Source organism: Mandrillus leucophaeus, unplaced genomic scaffold, assembly GCF_000951045.1.
Source record: "Mandrillus leucophaeus isolate KB7577 unplaced genomic scaffold, Mleu.le_1.0 Scaffold543, whole genome shotgun sequence".
In the NCBI taxonomy this organism is placed as follows: domain Eukaryota; kingdom Metazoa; phylum Chordata; class Mammalia; order Primates; family Cercopithecidae; genus Mandrillus; species Mandrillus leucophaeus.
In genome coordinates, this window is record NW_012105842.1 from 1,487,805 (window position 1) to 1,510,202 (window position 22,398).

At 37.2% G+C, this 22,398-nt stretch overlaps 1 pseudogene; it reads right to left on the reverse strand.

Annotated features, from left to right (window-relative positions):
• Positions 1-5,408: 5,408 nt before the first annotated feature.
• On the reverse strand, positions 5,409-6,411 carry LOC105552079 (annotated as a pseudogene).
• Positions 6,412-22,398: the final 15,987 nt, after the last annotated feature.

Sequence of the window (22,398 nt, forward strand, 5' to 3'; positions counted from 1 at the left end):
AGAGAGACAGCCTGACTTCAGGGAAGAGACAACCTGACTTCAGCGAAGAGAAACTGCTCTTCCCATCCTCTCTCCAGCTCCCTGCTCTGCTGAGACCTGTTTTCGTTGCTCAATAAAATTCTCCACCTTCACCATGCTTCAGCAGTCCGTGTGAACTCATTCTCGGATGCTGGACAAGAGCTCTGGACCCACCGAGTGCAAGTACCCAGAAAGGCTGTCACACTGACCCTTTGCCCTCTCTAGTGTAGGGCAGCCACTCCATGCTACAAGGCAAGGGGCCAACTGAGCTGCTGACACACCATCATCCATAGATGGTGAAACTAAAAGAGCACGTAACACCCACTCTGGGGTTTGGGGTCACAGGCACCCTCACCAGGGCACTGCTGCATTCCCCAGGAGGTAACTCATCTGGTCTGTCTATGGGCTCCACATGGAGTCTGCTCCTTTGTTGACTCCCAAAGCAGCCAGCTCAATACCACACCCTCTCGCTCATGTGCTCCCTCCCACAAGGAGTTCAGCATAGCAGGCTGAGTCGGGGGACACTCCTGCCGTGAGTTCAGCAAAGGGGTAATGAAAAATCCTGCATCACATGCATGATCTAGTTCATATCTCTCTCTATCTCCATCTCCATCTTCATCCAAATTTGTATGCTTACCTACAATATCTAGCTTTTTGTTTATTTTATTGGTTGTTGAAAATTTAAGTTTTAGTTGAGACGACACCCTGAGATTGTGTCAGGGTAGTTAGAACATATAATTTTAGTGGTGGAAGAGATAATTACGTCTCCTCCTTATGTCAAATAGTTTCCTGATGTTTTGCTGATGCTTTGAATTCCATAATTACATATAATGTTCAAATCAGATGCTCCTAGATAAATAAAGATGACTGACAACTGAGCAGTTAAACTATTAAACCTGGGTAGAAGGGCAGCATAGATCAGTCAGAAATTTGCCTAAACAGTCCTCCAAAATTTTTTTTGAAAGAATAAATATCTTAATAGCATTTTTTGTCACAGTAACCTGAAATATGTGTTAGTACATCTTCCTTAATATAACCTAAAGACCAGATCATTTATTCAACAATTCTCTGCACATATAGGTATTTAGAGGTAGGAATAAACATAATATCTAGGTTTTGTTTATTTCTAGTCGAAATAATTTTTCTAATTCTTGACTCTGACTTTAGTATTACTAGCCTTTCATGTAGATTTATAGCCAATTATATTTAACATGCATTATTTTATCTAGAGAACAGCATAAATGGTGACAAACACATTTTTTCCTTGATTTTATGGCTTAAATCAGCCTGTGTAATAATTTTATAACCCTAACAACAGCATGCAAAAATACCTTGAGATACATTAGAGATATTAAACCAAGTTTATCAAAGCATCTTGGAGGTGACTCTGATATCCATCTATATATATTATGCAATTCTTCTCAAATATCATTATATCACATCGATCAGTAATACAAATAATGCCAGGAAACAGAAATCTAGTTCAAATGACCAAGGGGGCTGGAAACTTTTATTTGTAGAAAAAATGAATGTAGGAAGCATGTTGCAAATTATACAAAACCATTGCTAAAAATAATATCATTAATACCAACAATACTTCTCCAATATCTCTACCCTCACTAGCATTTGCTTGTTTACTTTCTTTAAAACCATAGATCTTGTTGTAGGCAATTTCTTATATAAAACGATTGAACACATTTTCGATGTCCACAATTTTAGCTCTACATATTCTTTCAATTTAGCAAAATCTAAGAATCCATCTTCACTTGAAAGATTAAACTGCAGGAACTACAAGTATTTTACATTTCAAAGTTTTTTTTTATTGTCTGTCAGATTTACAAATCTATTGAGTTGGTGGAAATTATCAATTTGATTAAGCTATTTAAGTTTAATAATAATTATTAGTTTTGCTATATGTTATTCATGTATTCATACAGAAAATACTGATTCAGCACCTATCACAAGTTTGCATAATCTACTGTGCACAGGATGAGATAATTATGGCAAGACAGATGAATATTCCACCATCCCTGAGCTTAAATTCTCATGAAGTTAGACAATGAATCATATTAAATTTGAAGCATACTTTGACAAAGGAAGAGCAGAGTATACTAGAATAAACAATAGTAAAGAAAAACACTATAATCTATGGGATAAAAAAATGTGGGGCAGATACTATTTAAACGGAAATTAAGAAGATAAATAGATGTTGATAAAAAATGCTGGTACTGATGACGTTAGAAGATGATATGATATGAGAGGTTAAAAAATTGGAGTGTGTTCCTGGGACAGGGATCCAATTCCTAAAGGAAATGACACCTATTCCAGTTATTATGCCTGCATACAAATTACAACATTTAATGGCATAAATAGCCATTTACTACACTCAGATTTTGTGGATCAGAAAAATATTTGGCTTACATGTGTGGCAATTGATGCTGGCTGGTGACTTTGTACTTCAGTTCCTGTCTATGTGGGAAACTCTATTTTCTTTTTACATGGACTCTTTTGGGCTTCCTCACAGCATGGTTCTACCTTCTACAGATGAACATACTGACAGAGCTAGAGCTAGAGCTAGAGATGAGGAGAAAGGGAGAAAGACACATAGAGGAAATAGTGATGGGGAGAGGGAGAGACAGAAAGACTGAGATGAGAGAGAGAGAGAGGGAGAGACACAGAGAGACAGAGAGCGAGATGTGGAAACTCTTTCTTTTTATGACTAAGCCTTAGAAGAAAACTAGGATCATTTCTACCATACTCTACTGGTTACAGAAAGTGCAGGCTGTCACTCAGATGCAAATAGAGGTAACAGAAACTGTCCATCTCAACCACAGGAAAGCCAGTCATATATGTAACAGTCTTCTTTGGAAAATGCAACTTTCCATAGTCCACTTGAGTAGTTCAAAATGTTTAGAATTACTAAAGCATGGTGTGAAAGAGGGAGGGAATTCAGTGATTTACAAGATATGTGGAAACATAGTTTTATTCGAAGGAGTCAGGCAAGATGTTGATGGGTTTCATGTAGGAAAATGACTTCAGCAGATTAATGTGTTACAAAGATCTCTTCATGTGATTACTTTGTTAAAAGGGAGCAAGTCTAAATATGCAGAGTATTGCAGTTGCTTATTTGAAAAACTTGTATAAGTTAGGACAAAATCAGAGCACTGAGAAATAAAACAGAACATACTTTTAGCACTTAAAATGGGAAGGGTGTGTGATTAATTAGTCATAAGGAGTTAGGGAGAAAAAAGAATCTAAATGTTCAACATATTTCTGGCTTAACCAACTTGGTGAATGGTGATACCATATAAAGAAAGCAAAAGGGGAGTATATTTAAAGGAAAAATTGTGAGTCGGTGATGTACATCCTTGGTTTTAAGTAGAGATTTTGAGTAAGAAATGGAATACTTTGGAAGTCATAAGACAGGATAAAACTGAAAATATAGATGTGAGGAATTTTCAATATACATAGAGCAACTGAAATCATAGGTGCTTAAGAGATGGATTTATAGTAGTACATAAAAGTGGAAGAAAACCAAGTCTATGAATGGTCCTGTGACACACTGACATTTAAAGGCTGACAGTGATAGCAAACATGTATTGGAATTGTTATTTACTATGTTCCAGTCAGTTTCTAATTGTTTTACAATTTTGGTCATGTGTGCTCTTACAATAATCACATGAAGTAAGTGTTATTGTTATTTTTTAATGAATAAGAAACAGAATTGAGACAGGCTAAGAGATTTTATGTGAATTCCAACTTGGACATTTAAGTCCAAAGCCTATGCTTTTCTTGACCACTGTGATTTGCTGCTCAGAAAATTAATTTAATGAGAAGAGATGGAAAGAATGAATAGCACAGGTGCCAGAGTGACAGAAAGAGAACCAGTACTGACAGAGTCATCAACATGATAGAGAAAGAGTGTTTCAAAAAAAAAATAATGTGTTAATAGTTTCAAATATTTTTAAAGTCTTCAGGTGATTTGGTAAGTTTGGGGAAGATAAACTACAACTGAGAAAATAAAATCCAATTTTATTAAAATCACAAGATATTAATATTATTTTAGAGTTACAAATATATTTATCTTAAATTATTCGACCACATATTTCATCCTCAAAATTGGAAGTAGCTATTTATTTCACACCATAAATCAAATATTTTCAAAAATATCATTTATTTAAAAGTTTAGATCAAACAATAAATTCAAATGACTGAGGGTATTGGAGCAACATCTTTTAGTATTTATTTGAGTTCATATATTAATTTGAACATTTTAGGGAGATTTGTTCCCTCTGTTAAGTTACGTTGACATGTTAGTTTAAATTAAAAAACACATTAAATTACTTGCCAAAGCACAAAATTGAAGAGATCCTGTCAGCGTGTCTTCAGCGTCAGAACTTCGCACTAGCAGTGGTTCCCACCTCCAGCTACTTCCATTACTCCTAAAATCAGCCTTCATGTACACTTTCTGAGGTGCACATGGTGGATGGGCCACACCTACTTCTCAAAACCTAAATTCTATCTGCATGTTTTTCTTAAGATGTTCCAGATCTTTTCAATCTCCATTTCTGAATCTTTTTTATGGTAATAAGCCTACATTTTTCATGCAGGGTGCCACTGCAGCATTTTAGCATTTAGCATTTAGCATTCTGCTCATCTAACCGTCATGAAGAGGCTAGAGTTGGGTGCCACGCTGGCAAAGCTCCATGCCTAGTCACTTACACAGTATTCAAAATGTGTATTCATGGATGCAGATACTCTGATCCTAGCAAATATTGATGATCTTTTTGAGCGAGAAAATTTGTCCTGTATAAAACTTATTGCATATAGAAAACTGATGGACATCTTCAGACACTAAGACCAGGAAATAAAATGGGTTTATGCTATTTGTTGATACATTTATGGATCACTCAGCATAATTAAAGCATATGCATAAGGTAAAGCAGAATTATAATCACTCACTCTGGCAGCACAGGGAAATTCTAAAATACAGGTGTAGTGAAAGGTACGTACAACCAGAAGCAAGCAAGGGACAGATGCCATGTCATCTTCTGAAGGGAGTGACTGATTTGGAACCTGGGTCTGTAGATTTTAAAAATTGATATAGTCACTTTAACAGCTTAATAATGAGTTGCCTTTACTATGTATGTTGACAATCAGCAAAAGTGAGAATTTCTAAAATGTGCTAAAGAGAATTAAAAACCAGAACACTGTCCGTATAACAGAATTGCCACTTCACAACTTTTGCCCAGCTCTCACTTGTTGTCCTGTGAAAAACTCTCATCTGATGAGTTTTGGTGAAAGTCTCTTGAAGCCATAATAGACTTTTCTCAACATAGCTCTAGGTACGAAGTATTAGGAACATGTTTCCACAGGAAATGGCAGTGTTTCTACTGGAGGTAAGTGTCACGTGTCCTCTTGATGTCAAAGGAATCTTGTCCCATACAATCAGCCTGGCCCTATTCCCACCACTCCTTCTGTTCTTCCAAGGATACAAAAAGCTGTGCCATAGCTGGAATCTCCCCAAGGGACAGATATGATATGCCTCCTGAGATATCTTCCACATTTACATATGAGCAGGTGTCTTTGAGAAGGTCAAATTGTTGAAGCGGAGGTAAAACATTCATGGTAAAGATGCTCCACCACAGGATGAGAAATGCTGAATGAGTCACATTGAGATCATGGGACTCATTTTTGACACTTTTTTGTTTTGGGATCATAACTATAATTCTATGATTTGGCTCATTCTAGGAAATGCACAACTTTGGCACTTGCACCAAACACTTTAAATGCTGGGAGGTAGGAGTATATAGAGATGTCGCTTAGGTTATAAATGAACAGCAGGTGTTTTCTGATGTCTGTTGTTGCCCAGATGCTTAAAAAATGTGTTCAGTAAGCCTTGGTCTCCACTGTCAAAACTACCTTGCTCAGAAGCAAGATGCAACAGCTGATTATATGTTTCAACCGAAGGCTGATAAACAAAAATTCCGGAATTGAAGCAGTTAGGCCACCCTTGGTTGGGTGCTGCTGACAATTCTTCTTGCTCAAAAAGATCATCAATATTTGCTAGGATCAGAGTATCTGCATCCATGAATACACATTTTGAATACTGTGTAAGTGACTAGGCATGGAGCTTTGCCAGCATGGCACCCAACTCTGGCCTCTTCATTATGGTTAGATGAGCAGAATCGCTGCTGTCTAAGACATTTACCATGATGACTTCATTAAAGACTGTCTCTAAAACTTTTTTCATGGAGTTTGAGACTTGAGGGGTGGCGAACACGGCCAGCCTTCTGGTGGTCCTGTGCTGTTTTAGAGGTGAGACCCGGACCAGGGCACCCCTTTGGTGTAGGTATAGTTTTTGGTCAGTGTTACAAAGGCCTGATCTGTCATGGTGCTGCCCAGGGGTGCGGGTGGCCGGGGCAGCTGCAGGTCGGTGGCTCAGAGAAGCCTGTGCCTGGAGGTAGCAGGACCAGCGAGGGGGCGGGAATCTATTCCATCAATCCTAGGGGTACTAACTGCTTCTTGCAGTAATTTTTTGGTCACTCCTGTTTCCTTTCTTGTTACTTTTTCCGTCTTCTGTGTAATTTGTTATTTCTACCACATACTCGCTTTTCAAACATCTAATGTTTCTGTGTTACTGACTGGACCCTAGTAGTAAATATTGAACAATGCTTGCTGATTTGTTTTTCTGTGGTCTCTTCAAGGATTCCCCACAATCCAACAATAAAGACTTCATGTTTCATAAATGTTTCAGAAGTAATGCCTAGAAGGCCTAAAAATTTTTGGTCAAAATTAAAGAAGATATTTTGTTAAAATGTCTAGATATATTACTGCCATGTATTATAAAAATGGTGATTTAACTTTTAATTTAAAATTAATGTATTTAAAAGTATTTAATGTATTTAAAAGGCATTTCCTGGATATGCCTAAGTGGATCTTTAGTCACATACAGCTATTTCCTGATTGCTGCTTGAAAGAAGTTGCCCCTAATTGAATGAGTAAACTAAAATGACAGTAAATCCTATGGTAATCTTATCATATAAAGAAGCTAAATAGTCTATCACCATCTTACTAACTTCCAAGGAATTATTTTCTTGAAGATTTGTTGAAAGACTTTTAGCACTTTTCTAATAATTTAACATTATGCCATGTTGGAAACACTTTATAGAAAGGTAAACAATTAAATATTAAAGTTACCTATATATACTTACAATTTGCTCAGTTAACTACTTGTGATAACCAAATTGTATGTGATTTTACTCCTTATAAATACAATAGTGTACCTTATTATTTAGGCCAATAAAGTCTCACATTGATTTTTTCTGACCACAAACATCTCATTGACTAATATTCATGGGTGTGGTGGATCCTTTGGAAAAGAGAACTAACTAGAAAACATTTCTTGAAGCCAAGATACTTCTGAAGTAATGTACTGCAGAATTATTGAAAGAATCTTTGGAACTGGGAAGTTATATTGAGATGCTATTTTGATACTGATAGCATGTAAAATATATTAAATTCACACTGACATTTTAAAAAAGAATGGAAAGGATGAACTTCCTATTATCTGAACTGAAGTGCTTTTATGATATTATACTCTTTTTCTAAAACTATGATTAAAACTGCACTTCAAAAGTCAAATCTTTTCAAAGAAACTCTAAATTACCAAGTAAAGAATTTGAAAATCTTATCTAATGGTCTTATGAAAAATTCTCTTGACCTTTGGTTTGACATTGAAGAGCATTCTTATTTTCTAAAAGCTTCTTTTGCTGTATTCTTTTCATGACAACAGATTCATAAGGAAAAAATCTAACAGAAAATATTTGCTCCATGTAATATGAAAGTAAAAATTTTTGTGTATGTAGAAATGAAATTGTGCATGTGTATATTTTCAGGCAATATCATTGAGAATACATTGTATAATTAGTATCCAAAATATTTAAATCAAAAACTCCTAATTTGCCTTGCTTTGCACAGTATATATTAGAAGTAAATTTCTCAGACCATGGTTTTCTTTAAATGAGTAAATTAGGGATACTTGCACATGTTAGTAGAAGAATTAGTATGATTACTTTATGCTAAAAGAAAAAAATTATAGAATTTAAAATATGAGCTTTGTAATTATATTAACAGAACAAACTTTGTAATGGGTTGTTTAATTTGTAGAAGACATGCATTGCATCTGGTGTGCATTGGAATCTGAAGACCTCTGATCTGGTGACAAATAATTAAGACTTGGAGGGGGGCAAGAAATTAATGTATTATCTATGTTAACTTATTTTCTTATTTTGTAACCCAACTGAAATTAAGTAATAATAAAAACAAAGTCAGTGGTGGGAGAAACTTCACCAGAAGCAAGCTTCAAAGAGTATTTTAGATGCAAATTTGAAAAGGGAGAGTTGATTTTCATGCAGAACAGGATAGTAATGAGAATAGAAATAATTACTTCATATAGCCCTTGAGAGTCTCAGAATTTAGATAAATTTGGAATGATGCATGAAGATAAAAGCAGGTGGGTTGTTAAAAGCCATTGATTGCCCTTTGCCTCTGCCAGATGGAATACTGATCATTTATTTTGTGGAAAATGTAACAAAAGGTGCCTTGGGTTCCAGAACAAGTACAATAGAAGAGGCCTGGGAGAGGAGGCACAACGGTCCAAGCTTTGTTTGCCATTTCGTTTCCAACTCATTATTTTGTATGAGCTCTGTAAAAGGAAAAGATTGCCATCTAACCCTAGAGTATATGCCCAGTCTTCCTGGAGCAAGAAAGGGTTGCAGGGAACCACTGTGCTAGGAAAAATAGAAGAAGAGAGTACTCTAAAAGTAGGATAATAAAAGCAGTAAGAGAGATTTTTATATCTGCCACTTTTTATTACTAGAAATAATTTATACCATGGCTTGCTGTTTTACACTTTTCATCATAAAGGCAGCAAGGCCAGTCCAGCTTTCAGAGAGACTATTTTATATGAAAATATAGCTAATACTGATCTTGATAGAAAATGGGTTGAGCATGCATACTTAATAGTGATCTCAGACAGCCTCTCAGTGTGCCAACCCCTGAGGATTAGGTATTCAATACTTAGGGAGACAGTTCTTTAAAAGAGCATTGTCAGGGTAAATATGGAGAGTTTAACACTTGAAGATCTCTTAAATGAACACTGTTACCTGCATTTTTCTAAAATTATCTACAAGAGCATAGTCTAGTAGAGTGACAGCCTTGGCATTATTTCCATCTCATGTTATCACTTGCTGATGAATTTTGCCTGGGGATTTAGAGCTTACGGAGAAAATAAATTAAACACACAGATTTTCAATCACTGTAAAGAAAAATAATAAACTGAAAAACATGTATATGCTGATTACTCTTTGTCAACCCCCTCTTCATTCTTCCTCCCTTTTTCCCCTCCCTGTACCCTAAAACAGTGGTCCTCAACATTTTTGCCACCACGGATTGGTTTTGTGGGAGACAATTTTTCCTTGGATGGAGCAGGGATGATGTCAGGATGATTTAAGCACGTTACATGTATCAAGCACTTTATTTCTATTATTATTACATTGTAATATATAATGAAGTAATTATATGATCATCATAATGTAGAATCAGTGGAAGCCTGAGTTTGTTTTCCTGCAACCAGATGGTCCCATCTGAAGGTGATGGGAGACAGTGACAGGTCATCAGGCATTGGGTTCTCATAAGGCATGCACAACCTGGATCCCCACAGTTCACAACAGAGTTCATGCTCCTATGAGACTCTAATGCCTCTGCTGATCTGACAGGAAGTGAGCTCAAGTGGTAATGCTAGTGATGGGGAGCGGCTCTAAATATAGATGAGGCTTTCATGGCTGGCTTGCCCACAGCTCACCTCCTGCTGTGCGGCCCAGTTTCTAACAGGCCGTATAGTGTGGCCTGTGAGTAGCGGTCCATGGCCTGTGAGTTGGGGACTCTGTCCTAAAAAAAATCAAGACCTTACATTGCATTACCATAATGTTTTACCATCAGGTTTTGAATTAGGTTCTGCTAGGGAGATACAGATTTCTTACGCTTTTCAGTATAATAAAGATAGTGTTTACTCTAGGACAAGAGACAGACAAGTTTATTTTCCATTACAAAAGTTTCTGACTTGCTAAACTCAGGCTACTTCTTTAATTCAGCATATTGCATGTAGAGTGCTGAATGTTGTCTAGTAGATTCTCTGCAATAATCTGATTTTGTGTACGGGTGTACAATTAATATCTTTGTATAAGCTGGACTATTTTATAGCTCTATGGAGGGAGAAATAAAGCAATAGAAAATAAAACCTATGCAAATGTTTGTTGATTATTGCAATGCAAATAATTTCTGTCTATAGCAATGTGAATGAAACTTTAGAAAACATATATCTCTTTAAGTCAAATTCTCATTTAAACCTGTTTTAATATATTATTGGCATCCTGTTTAATTAATGAGTTAAATAAAACCCTTGATGCATTAATTTTGTATTTATATGAAGGTCATGTTTTACTTTTTAAAACTGTTAATAAGACTACATATATAAACACTGATTTTTAAAAGTTTCTCTAAACACATGTATATATCACTAGGAACTGACATACTTTTATTACCCTGAGAGTATATTTTATTATGTCTTGTTAAGTAAAGTTTAGAGTAAGTCAGGACTTGTGTTCCGGGATAAAAATGGCTCAGTAGTTACATATCTAATGTCTGATTTCTATTATTGCTCTTTAGGGAATTGTCATAAATAGGCTGAGGGAAATGGTAAGGGACTTACGTGATTTATATTTTTATGTTAATAATACAATATACAAAATTTCTTTAGATATCATCACAGTAACTAAAATGTCTTATGTCTTATTTTCAAGAAAAATGCTAATATTTAGACTTTCAATAATTTATTTTATGAATACAAGATTATGAAACAAATGACCTGTATATTTTTTTTCTTTTTTCTTTCCATTACTCCTTTAAGTGCACATGTGGGCAGTCATGATAAATACGTTTATTTGTTTTTGGGAGACTCTCATCTTAAATGTGTATCAAGTTGATTCACTGCAGTAGAAAATCTTACCCAAATGTTAGTCACCATAAAATGTTTCCATGGCTTACATTAAAAATTAATCATAATTGAGACCTGGCATACATTATTTCTGCTCATAGTAAATTCTCCCAGGATGTGAGATTTTCTGAATTTAAAATATTTAATGATATAATATATAGTCTCTTTTAATATTTCTGTAATAAGCTACTGTATGATATAATCATGCATGTTGAAAGATTTGTTACAATTGTCCACAATCAAAATATATGAATGATGTAATTACATATGTAAAGATGTTCTTTGATTATCTATGTTTAATAATTACATGGCTATATTTCAAAGTATGCTGAATATTAAACAGCTAAAAAATATGTGTCTTTTTATGGTATCCATATAGAATATTATTTTATTATTTTTGGTGGAAACATGCTGTAGAAACTCTCAAGGCATAGTAATTAGATAAGGATTAATAAAGAAAATGACAAAGTATTTAATGAGAAATGAACTCCAAATTAAAGATTGATTCAGATCCCCCAAAAATATGTTTGACCTGATTGGAATAAATCCTACAGATTCAGAAAACTCTGTGTTAAGTTTAAAGAATACTGAGATTTCTGTCATATTTCTTGCCTAAAAGGAAATGAGATTCATAAGAAGGGATAAAAATGTTAATAATAAAAGAGAAAATGATAAATGGTATGGGAGAATTGTTACTATTTATTACACTTATGTGTTACAAATATGTTGTAAAATTCTGTTTCATTCTGTTTTGTGCTGCTGTAACAAAGTATCTGAGACTGAGTTATTTATAATAAAGAGAAATTTATTGTTTTTATAAGAAAAAAACTTCTAGTAATAACATCGCTTGATATATCTGGCAGTTACATGCACTTTGGTATACAGGTCTAATTTCCATGCCCTAGGCGTTCTCCTCTATCCGCTTTACTATCTTATTACAACTCAGACAAGATAAACAGATACCACTACCTTTGTTTTGAAGATAAGAACTCACAGTTTGAAAAATTATTTATCTGTGAGAATCAACCAGGAAATTAATGAACAGTTTAACTGCAATCTCCAGTGTTATGTTTTGTTTTGTTTTTAGTATTGTGTCACTTTCCCATGTGCCCTTTGTCTGTTATGGTAACCTGCATTTAAAGGGCACTCAATTTTTACATTTTGAGTTATTAGTGTTAAACAAATGCTTAAATTTTCTCCTTTACAACAAATAAACTTGCTGAATATATAATGAAGGCATTTAGTAATATTTGAGACTTGTTATGTAACTATAATAACCAACTGTAAAATAATAGCAATAAATGGAACTGATGTTAAGAGTGTAAAAATTTCAAAATTATTTACATGTAGTAAACGAGAAACATCAAGAAGCAAAAGCAGATGGTATATACTGATTTCTTTGTGGTCAAAGATTTAGACTCTCTGTGTCTCTCTCCATAGATATATACTTAGCATCTGTCATGCAATAGAGCAAATTTTTTAAGTGCAGAATTTTTTCATGAGAACTAAAATATCTGATGAAAAATTGATAGCTGTTTTGTCAAAGGCTTTCCAACTGCCTACTCAGATATCAGCAATGCATTGTAGAGCTCACATAGGACAGAAGGATAAAGTTTCTAAAGGGAGTAATTTTCCTGATAGAACTGCAAAAGCTGTTAAAACATGACAGACGCCAAATTTAGAAACTTCACTTTCAATACAACAACAAAATTTTATTCATTTTCAAATATGTGTTTCACAACAGAAAATAGAGAAATGGATTATATAGAATGTTAATAGAAATTTGACTGGACTATGGCAGTTACCTAACACAATTTTTAATGTATCATAGTTTATTTGGTTAGTGATGCTGTGTCATCAGCAAAGTTACCTGAATTAAAAAGCGATTTTAAAATTACCAGACTGTTATTATGTCTGTGTAGAGGCCAGGAGAACTCTTGGCCCTCTGAAATTTCACTGAAAATTCAACTTGGAAAAGACAGATTAATAGGAGAAAAAGCATACAATTTTATTTAACACATATACATGAGAGCCTTCAGATTGTAGACCCAAAGATACTGGGGAAATTGTCCGTCTGTATGCTTATGTTCAATAAAGTATGGATAGCATGGAGAATTATGATTGGACAAAAGTGGCTAATCCAATGTTAATAGACTGAGTGGAGAAACCCAGCGAGACCTGTCTATCTAGATTTTTCTTTACTCCTCTGAACATGCATGTCTTCCTTCTGGGTGTGGGGCAGAGCCTTCACTGGAATGAGGATCTTATGACCTACAGTCAAGCAACGTAGGTCAGATAATATTTTTATGGCCAATTTTTACACAGAAAGGCAGAATAAAAGTTTGAGTAATAAGTTTAGGTTTTATGACTGACTTTGGAGAAAAAGGGTTCTATGACATGCCTTGGCAAGAGGGATTCTAGTTTCTATGGCTAACATTGGAAGAAATAGGACTAAGAGACTGGAGGGCAGGAGTAGGTCAGATAAAAACATTTCCTTCTGATACTTTTGTTTTAGTGTATTGTTTTTGAGCCCCAACACTGGAATTCTGCAGCCTAGTATGTTAAGATGGCTAGAGCTTTATAACTGGCTTTGTGAAATATTACAGTGACCTGCAAACAAGCACAGGACCTCTTCCTTTCAATTTATGTTTGTCAGGCCTATACATTTGCATCTTAAAGCGTGTTCTATGTCTCATTCAACTGGATAGTACCATAATTACATTTAATACTTAAAAGAACTTATTTCTTCTATAGAAGCCCTGAGACAAAAAGGCAAAAGGATCCTCCAGAAAGACCTGCTAGAGGTCTGCCACTCTTTTGACTAGAGTTTTGCCTACAGAAAAACTATTCTGCAGAAAAGAGAGGCTATTGCTGCACTGGGCGAGACACTTTCAGGTGCTGCCAATCATTCACATGGCTAGCAAAGTGAAAACCAACAAAACAAAGAAATACTGGATTTATGCTCATCATATGATACTTACCACCTCAGGAAAACTGGTCTATAATTCCTACAAATGAGTTAAAATTTACTTATTTTTTAGACTAACTGGTACTGGTAAAAGCAAAAGGAAATATTCTAGCAAAATAACTACTAGGTCATAGATTGCCTCGGTATCTTAATCACAGTAGTTTTATTTCAATTGCTTTATTGAAAATCACATTTTATTATAAAACAAATATATCATTTGTTACATTACTATTTTCTTTCTGTAACTCTAGTAATATTTCTCACAATCTCTTTTCTGATCAGCTATAAATTACAATGCCAGTTTAATATAGTGTAGACTTTGTTTAAAAAATACCATGAGATCTGCAGCATAAAAAGGTAAAACTATTTTCTGTGAAAAAGCAATGTTCAGATTGTAGAACCTCAGCCTCCAATGTAAAATAAAAATGTGCTCTGAGAGGGGTTGGAGAGTTAGCGATTATAAAGGCAAAGGCAGCAGAGCAGGAGAGAGGAGTCAGGGAAGTGAGGGGCAGAGTTTTAATTGGGCCACCTTTAAGCCTAACATCATCAGTCTCTCTTTATTGGCTGGTTCCAGGAAGTCTACGGGTTGGTACCAGGTGGTCTGTTAGTGGTCATCTGGGAAATTTTTAGTTGCAGTCTTGATATTGCATCCACAATAAGAACTGGTTTGGCTCCATTATAGAAAGGGATATTCTGTGACACACTCATATAACATTGTTGCAGGACTGCCAGGTTCATATGCCCACTGCGTAACAACATACCAATACACTGAGACAGCAGGGCTTGCAGCAAAGAACAAGTTTAAAAATCGCCAAGGCTTCTGAACAAGGAAATGGGAGGAATTCTCGAGCATCAAGTCCATTTTCTCAAGGGGTTCTGGGCAAAAGCCTTTAAGGAAATTGTGGAAGGTAAGGAGCTGGAAAATTGGGATTGCTGATTGGCTGGGGTAAAAGGGGTAAAATTAGCAGGGTGTGGGCTGGGCGTGGTGGCTCACGCCTGTAATCCCAGCACTTTGGGAGGCTGAGGCAGGTGGATCACGAGGTCAGGAGTTCAAGACCAGCCTGGCCAAGATGGTGAAACCCCATCTCTATTAAAAATACAAAAAAATTAGCTGGGTGTGGTGGCACACGCCAGTAATCCCAGCTACTATGGAGGCTGAGGCAGAGAATTGCTTAAACCTGGAGGGGCGGAGATTGCAGTGAGCCGAGATTGCGCCACTGCATTCCAGCCTGGGCAACAGAGCGAGACCCCATCTCAAAAAAAAAAAAAATTAGCAGGGTGTGGAAATCACGTTCTCCATGGGTCAGCTTCCTACTAGGCCCTTCAGAACAGCTGGCATCAGTAGTTTTCTCATATACAGAACCTAAAGGAGGAACTCAACTACAATGCTTATCATCTCACAGTGCCTCAGATTTCACCCACATAAAAGAAAAAGAACAAAGAGCCTGTGACAGGGCTACATTTTCCTAGGGTACTGTATTAGTCCATTTTCATGCTGCTGACAAAGACATACCTGAAACTGGGCAATTAGAAAAAAAAAGAGGTTAAGTGGACTTAACAGTTTCACATGACTGGTAAGGCCTCACAATTATGGTGAAAGGCAAGGAAGAGCAAGTCACATCTTACATGGATGGCAGGAGGCAAAGAGAGAGTTTGTGCAGGGTGACTCCTCTTTTTAAAACCATCCGATCTTACATTTACTAAATAAAAGCATAAGACTTAGAGTACACAATAAGACTTAGAGTACACAATAGTACATCTGCTGAATAAAAACATAAGATTTAGAGTACACAATAGTACAATAGTACATTCACTAAATAAAAACATGAGACTTAGAGTACACAATACTACATTTACTGAATAAAGCCATCGGATCTCGTGAGACTTATTCACTGTTGTGAGAAAAGCATAAGAAAGACCCATACCCATGATTCAATTACCCCCCACAACACATGGGAATTGTGAGGGTTACAATTCAGGCTTAGATTTGAGCGGGGACACAGCCAAACTATATTATTCCACCCCTGGCACTCCAAAATCTTATGTTCTCACATCTCAAAACCAATTATGCCTTCCCAATCGTAGCCCAAAGTCTTAACTCATTTCAGAATTAACTCAAAAGTCTACAGTCCAATGTCTCATCTCAGACAGGCAAGTCTCTTCAGCTTATGATGGGAGAAATTGGCCAAAACAAAGGGGCTACAGGCTCCATGCAAGTCTGAAATCTAGCAGGGCAGTCAAATCTTAAATCTTAAAATAAAAATGGTCTCCTTTGACTCCATGTCTCACGTACAGGTTACTCTGATTCAAGACATGGGTTCCCATGGTCTTGGGTAGCTCCACATCTGTGGCTCTGCAGGCTACCGCCTGCCTCCTGACTGCTTTCACAGGCTGGTGTAGAATGTCTGTGGCTTTTTCAGGTGAACAGTGCAAGCTGTTGGTGGATCTACTATTCTGGGGTCTGCAGGATAGTGACCCTCTTCTCACAGCTCCACTAGGCAGTGCCCCAGTATGGACTCTGTGTTGGGGCTCCAGTCCCACACTTCTTTTCTGCATTGTGTTAGCAGAGGTTATCCATGAGGGCCCGCCCCTGCAGCAAAGTTATACCTGGGCATCCAGGCATTTTCATACATCCTCTGAAATCTAGGCAGATGTTTCCAAACTTCAACTCTTGACTTCTGTGGACTCACAGGTTCAACACCACATGGAAGCTGCCAAGGTTTGGGACTTGCACCCTGGAAAGCCACCACCCAAGCTCTATGATAGCCCATTTTAGCTATGGCTAGAGTGTCTGGAATGCAGCATGCCAAATCCCTAGGCTGCCCACCCTAGGCCCAGCTCACGAAACCACTTTTTACTCCTAGACCTGCAGCCCTGTGATGGGAGAGGCTGCCATTAACAACTCTGACATGCCCTGGAGACATTTAGCCTGTTGTCTGGAGGATTAACATTTGGCTCCTCATTACTTACAAATTTTTGCAGCTGTAGGGCCTCCTTGCAGGAATTCCAACTCCAGCCAGGGACTCAGGGACAGAACTCTGATCTTCCTGGGCCTGAGCCCCGATGGGGGAAGTGTGGTTGTAGTCTCTGTGAACCAGCAGACTTAGTCTTTCCTCTTGCTAGCTCTGAGGAATCCAGGCAGCCAAGGCAAGTGGGTTCCCCTTAATGTTGCATACCCCTCCACTGAAAATGCTTGATCTGCTCATGGAATATCTTAGCGGGGTTCTCTAAGTTTCCTGAATTCTAGTGTTATTCTCTCCTGCTAGGTTTGGGAATTTCTCCTGGATAATATTCTGAAGTGCATTTTCTAACTTGTTTCCATTCTCCCTGTCTCTTTCAGGTACTCCAATCAGTCATAGGTTTGGTCTTTTTACGTAGTCCCATATTTCTCAGAGGTTTGGTCATTCCTTTCCATTCTTTTTTCTCTAATCTTGTCTGCCTGCCTTATTTCAGCAAGATAGTCTTCCATCTTTTATATTCTCTCTTCCACTTGATTGATTTAGATATTGATACTTGTGTATGCTTCGTGAAGTGTTTATGCTGTGTTTTTCAGCTCCCTGAGGTCATTTATGTTTCTCTCTAAACTGGTTATTCTAGATAGCAGGTCCTCTAACCTTTTGTCAAGGTTCTTAGCTTCTTTGCATTGGGTTAGAACATGCTTCTTTACTTCAGTGAAGTTTGGTATTACCTACCTCCTAAAACCTACTTCTGTAAATTTATCCATTTCATCCTCTATCCAGTTTTGTGCCCTTGTTGGAGAGGTGTTACAATCATTTGGAGAATAAGAAGCACTCTGGCCTTTTGGATTTTCAGTGTTTTTTTTTTTTTTTTTCCATTAATTCTGTCTCATCTTCATGGGTTTGTCTAGTTTTGATTTTTGAGGCTGCTGACCCTTGGATGAGGTCTTTGTGGGGACATTTTGTTGTTGTTGTTTTTGCTTCCTGTTTGTTTATTTTTCTTTGAATAGTCAGGTCTCTCTTCTGCAGAACTGCTGCAGTTTGCTGGGGGTTTCCTTTATGTCCTATTCAACTGGTTTCCTCCTGCACCTGGAGATGTCAAGAACAGCAAACATAGGTGCCTGCTTCTTCCTCTGGGATCTCTTACCTCAAGGGACACCAACCTGATGCCAGTAAGAAAGCTTCTGTGTAGGATGCCTGACAAGCCCTGTTGGAGGGTCTCAACTAGATGGGTGGCATGGGAAGAAGGACCCATTTAATGAAACACTTTGGCTGTACTTCAGTGGAGGGGTATGCAACATTAAGGGGAACCCACTTGCCTTGGCTGCCTGGATTCCTCAGAGCTAGCAAGAGGAAAGACTAAGTCTGCTGGTTCACAGAGACTACAACCACACTTCCCCCATCGGGGCTCAGGCCCAGGAAGATCAGAGTTCTGTCCCTGAGTCCCTGGCTGGAGTTGGAATTCCTGCAAGGAGGCCCTACAGCTGCACTGTTGGCTTCTGCCCTTCCCACAAGAAGCTCAGCTGGCTTAGACAGCAGGCAGCTGCTGCAGTGGTAATGGCCATCCCTTCTGGGAACTCTGCCAGCTTAGGCCAATTCTAGCTGAGTGAGAATCTGCACAGCTCCATGGTTGAAACCCAAAGCACCGGTGGCATAGGCTCATGAGTGGCTTCTTGTGATCCATGGGTTGCACAGTTCCTTGGGAAAAGCATAGGTTCCCAGGCCGGGTAGCACACTCACTTACCGCCTCCCTTGGCTAGAGGCTGGGGCTCCCCTGACCTGTGTGGCTCTCAGTTGGGCTGCTGCACCACACTGATCTTCTTTCCTCTCCCTGGGTTACACTAGCCACCTAGTCAGTCCTAATGACAGAACCTGGATACCTCCGTTGCTGGTGTAGGATTTGCACACTGTTTTGGATCTTTACCATGGGATCCTCAGAGCACCACAGCTTCTACTCAGCCATCTTGTCCCTGCCTTGGGGTGGAGTTTTCATGAATGATTTAGCACCACCACCCCAGCAAAATGAGTGAGTTCTCATGAGATCTGGTTGTTTAAAAGTGTGTGGCACCTCCCCCATCTCTTTCTTTCTTCTGCTCTGCCCATGTAAGACGTGCCTGTTTCTTCTTCATCTTCTGCCATGATTATAAGTTTCCTGAGGCCTCTCCAGAAGAAGTTGCTATGCTTTCTGTGAAATCTGCAGACTTGTGAGTCTCAGTTATTTCTTTATAATAATGAGAGAATGGGCTGATACACTTGGGGAGTCCGTTTTGTCTGCTGGCCAGGGGCATATTTTAACAACTTAAAAATTCTGATTATCCACAGAGTAAAAGTAGAAACCATCTCCATTGTTACATTTGATAATAAATTAAAAGTAATTTATATGCATTAGGCACTCACGCCCTAAATTTGATTCAAAAATATTTTGGTAACTGGTTTGATTGGAAGACTTGTGTGGAAAAAAAAGACATAAATATGGGTAATAGACAAGTGGAAATCTGCTAATTAAGTGAAAGAAACAAAAATATTTTACCACGAAATATATTATTTTCTTGACATAGTTTAAGACAGTTATTCATATTGGCTGGAAATATAAGAATAGCTAAAAACCTGTATTTTGTGGGGTAGATTTGCATCTGTAGTGAAAATCTGATTGATGTAGCCAGGTATTCCTTTGTCTGAATTTAGGAATATTAACTGAGAGTCTCACACTTCTAAAGGTCTGAAAAACCATTGACCATCTATTGTCTCCGAGGGCTGCCACCAGAGAGGTTTCATTGACATTAAAAGACTAACTTTTCCAGCCAGGTCACATCTTTCTCCCTTTCCCATAATCTGTTTTGTCATGAGGTAAACTCTCATCTTTCTGTAACCTCAAGATTGTACAAATTTCTGCATCCCCTTTGAGGGGTTGTGGTAATCATTCTGTGATCCCCCCCCCACCTTGTCTTTATATGTCTTCCCTTTTATTAATCTGCCTTTTGTCAGTTGATTTTTCAGTGAACCATTAGACAGTTAAGGGGAGGTTTTCCTGTAGTCTCTACAATGTATGGAGTATAAGACAGGTCTTATCTTGTTCAAAGAGCTTTGGGACCCAAATTCTCTCCTGTCCCAGTATAGGTAGATAAACAAAGGTGGATGCTTGTTATTCACAAAACTTTTAACCGTTTTGATGGTGTAATTATATATTTAGGCCCAATGTAAACACACTGCACAACATTACACTACACTGTGCTACACTACACTATGATGGCATGCCATACAATATCATACAATAAAGATCAAAGTCAGATGTGTCCTCCAGACTTAAAACAATTAGAGCTATATGCATTAAACATCAAAAGTTCAATCGGTACCTTTCAATGGGTGTTTTATTATAAGGCTTTGATACTGGATGCCTGCCAGGATGTCTGACATTTCATAGCTGGGCAAAATTACTAAAGAAGACCAATTACTAAAGGGCTTAAATTGTCATGCTGATGTAATGATATGTGATTGACTAACACTCAGGAAACATTCTTTAGGCCTTGCAAGTAAAATCCTTTATTAAAGGTCATAGGCCTCCAGAATTTCAGATCCTGTTTAGGCTTGGATTGAGTAAGGATTTATGTAAAACTAGCAATAAGATTTAGATTGCTAATTATTTAAAATTTAAACAATACAATCATGACAAATTAATATCTGACAAAAACATTTTATGCATTCCTAAGATTATGATTTGTTGGGTTTTTTGGTATGGTAAATTCAAAAGTTTTCTCTCTAATGCAAATAATGTGCTGACTTAAAAAACAGCATTCTGTTATTCTATCATAATTGTGATAATTGCTTTTCTATTTTACAATGGACTTACTGTGTATCTAGACTACTGCAACTGTCACCCCAAAAGGTAGAAACAGTTAGAAAATTGTACCATCAACATTCTGTGATGACACAGGAAGGAGATTGTAAGGGCAAATACAAATAAAAAATAAAGGCTTAATCTTTCTTCTTCAAAGTAAGAGAAGATACTTTCACCCATCCCTGTTCTTAGAGCATTTACTGTAAACATTTGTAGTTTTAAGCTTTTTCCTTGTCTTTTTGAAGTATATGTAAATTTATTTCAACAGCTAAATAAACCTATTGCAGCTTTAAGATGCTTGACTGTTTTTCTCAAAGGCCCAGGAACCATCTCTTTGATATAGAAACATCAAGTAAGACAGTGTTCTTATCTCCAAGTTTCTGTGGGAGGGTAAGAGCATAACTTCAGCTGGCACCTCACTCCACATTGCAAAACTACTAACTTGTCATAAAATATACGAGAAGTTTATTTTCCTGTGGATAAAGCCGAAGAACTAACATAGATGGGCACTCCAACAACTAAATGAGTTTAGAAAAAAACTGTGTGTGACAAATGGTGCTGTCAAGTTATCTTACTGAAGAATAGTTATTGTTTATCTTAAGAATATGTAAATCATGGTGGATTAGCCAGAGTTCCTCACAGAAATAGAATCAATATATGAAAAGACTTGTTATAAGGAATTGGCTCATGTGATATGTGAGGTAACAAGTCCCAAGATCTGTACTGGGCAAGTTGAAGACCCAGGAAAAATGCTGTTGTAGCTATAGCCTAAGAAGGCTGGAAAACCAAGAGAATTGATGATCTAGTTCCAGTCTGAATGTTGGCAGGCTCAAGCTCCAGGAAGAGCTGATATTTTAGTTCCAGTCAGAATGCGGGAGAAACAAACAAAAATTATGCACCAGGTTAAAGGCAGTGAAGCAGGAGGAATTTCCTCTTACTTGTGTGAGGGTCAACCTTTTCATTATATTCTGGTTTGTTATATTAAAGCCTTACTGGTTCGTTATATCAAAGCCTTACTGGTTTGATGGGACCTACACGCATTAGGGAGGGCAAGCTGATTTACTAAATCTACTAATTCAAATGTTAATCTCATCCGGTAACTCCCTCACGGACACAGCTAAAATAATGTTTTACCACATGTCTGGGAACCTTTTGGCTCAGTCAAGTTGATACATTAAGTTACTTATCACAAGTGGGTTGCGTTCTGTTTGGTTATGTAAAGATGAGATTTTTATTTCTGTCTTTGCTTTTTCTTAGTGGATTGCCTATGATGTACATCACATTATAGTTTAATGGTTAATTAATATTAAAATTATGTTCTTTATTTTTTACCTTTATGGAGAGTTTCTGGGTTAGAAGATTTCAGTTTAAATATATTTTCCTAACAGCATACATGTGAGATTGTTTCTGACCTTAATTTACCCTTCTGGTCTATAACAGTGCCTTGGCTTAATTGCTGTAGTTTTCATTATACTTTATTATACCTGCTAGAGCAAGTAAGTGCTCTTGAGTTGTCCTTCAAGAGTTCCCTGGCTTTTTATTTAATTTTGCATATATTTACATA